A 1951-nucleotide genomic window follows, 5' to 3' on the forward strand; every position below is an offset into this window, starting at 1 on the left:
CTCTTCAGCGGTGGGGGTGTTCAGAAACGAGCCCTGCGCCACCGGTTCTCCTCGGGGGCTTCAGCAGGGCCATGCAGAGCAGAGCAGAGCCCCCTGACGCAGGGCTGTTTCGCTTTAGCCACTGGAGAGCTGCTGACAGAGGTTTCCCGCTGCGCTTTGTCCGTGAATAATCTGCACATCTTTTAGCAGCACGGCCCTGTCCTCCCTAGCTGAAGGGAGAATCTCCTGGTGGCAGAGGAACCCAGAGAAATCCCAACCTGCCTCTTACAGGAATCAGGCTGTGTGGCTGTTCCTGAGCCCAGCCCTCGCCGAGCTGGGAATGGAGCTGCTGAACTCAACCAGATCTGGTGGTGGGCAGGGATCTCCAAGCTGGTAACTCGCTGAAGATTCATCGAAAATGAGTGGGCAGGTAGAGGGGAAGAGATCTCCAAGTGCTCTCCTTGTGCAAGCGGTTACACCTCTAAGAAATGAGGTGGTTTTACCCCACAATCTCCTTCTGCTCTACAGAAGCTGTTGTCCCTTCCAGGACTGGCTGAGGACGGTGATGAAGCACTTCAGAGGGCACACAGTGCCTTGACCATGTTTGCCGTGGCTGACACACTGAGCAACCAGCTGTTCTGGGATGAAGCACAACAGCAACCGGAAGAAGGATCCTCGTCCAAAAGGGACCCCCACAAAAAAGCAGCAAGAAGGCTCTAGAATAGTATTTTCTGCTGTGGCAGTGGTTTGTCCTTGGTAAACCAGGTAAACCTCCTGGGTTCACACGCCATCAGGGACTGGTTCACATGCCGGCAGCGAGAAGGTGACTGGAGTTTGTGAAACCCCCCGCTCTGGGGACAAGCCTCTCTGCTGTGCAGATCACGTACCTCTCTGTGGCCACAGCCTCACGCAGGCTGAGCAGGCAGAGCCCTGGGTGGCCACCACGGCTCACCGGACACATGGCGGGGATTTTATTTTTTCCTTCCAGAGATCTCGCTAACGTCCCCCTTCTTTCAAATTCCCCAAAGCAGAACTAGTTTAGTGGGAACTAGTTGGACATGCGCAGAACCCGACCCGTAGCGCTGAGGACTTGGTACTTTGTTAGGGAAGGAGAGAGACTCCAGCCACGAGGTCCTCAGGAATTTGTTGGTAGCTATTCTGGGTCTCTTCCACCTTAGTTGCTCCTTGAATTATCTGACCCACTTCCTCTGCCAGGGCAGTTTAAAGGGGTGACGCTCCAAACAACACGGCCATGCTGAGAGGGAAATACTATTTCCCCTTTTTCATCCCACGTTCAGAACCGGCCCACCTCCTTACTTCACACAAGGCTGAACCCCGCGGGTCTGCTGCCACCGCTTTAACTCCTCTGCCTCCCATCAGATCCTCCCAGCACACCGGAGCATCCTCTTCCTCCATCAGCAGCCCTGCCTGGGGCACGGCTACGCGGATCTCCCGCAACAAACCAGGAGAGGCGAACGCCCCGCGGCTGCGGCACGAGGACTCGAGGCGTTGGGAGGAGCAGTAAAGTTCAACAAGTTGCTATAGCAATTTCCCACCCAGGATTCTCCGAGGCTGGTATTCCCTGACAAATTGTGCTTGAGAGGAATGCGAAGCAGCTCGTCTCTCTAGCAACTGCTTCAAAGCTTCAGCTTCCACAGGTAGAATCGGTTTTTCATGGAAGAACGTGAGGGATTTGATGTGCGCGTTCCCCTGAACTCTCTTCCACAAAGCAGCACTAGAACATCTGAAGAAGTTCACGGTTTTTAAAACGTGGCCAGCCTCGACCAGACACCCAGCCACGGTCCTTTTAACAGCTCCAGCTTTCCCTAAACGCAGTTTTAACGGCTCTTCACCCACCAGCTCATCTTTTTAGCTCTCTAAAAAGCAGAGTTATAGCCAGAAACGACCTAACGGGAGCCCCAGACCATCCTGCAGCGAGCAGCGTCATCGTTAGACGCGCCACCGCCACCTC

At 54.8% G+C, this 1951-nt stretch overlaps 1 protein-coding gene across 1 annotated transcript in view; it reads right to left on the minus strand.

Moving 5' to 3' along the window:
- Nucleotides 1-1951, minus strand: part of UBE2H (ubiquitin-conjugating enzyme E2H) — a gene marked incomplete at both ends in the record, with an annotated part of 14471 nt that overhangs the window by 886 nt on the left and 11634 nt on the right. The gene's annotated exons all lie outside the window — the stretch shown is intronic.

Source organism: Buceros rhinoceros, unplaced genomic scaffold (assembly GCF_000710305.1).
Source record: "Buceros rhinoceros silvestris isolate BGI_N320 unplaced genomic scaffold, ASM71030v1 scaffold38665, whole genome shotgun sequence".
Lineage (NCBI taxonomy): Eukaryota > Metazoa > Chordata > Aves > Bucerotiformes > Bucerotidae > Buceros > Buceros rhinoceros.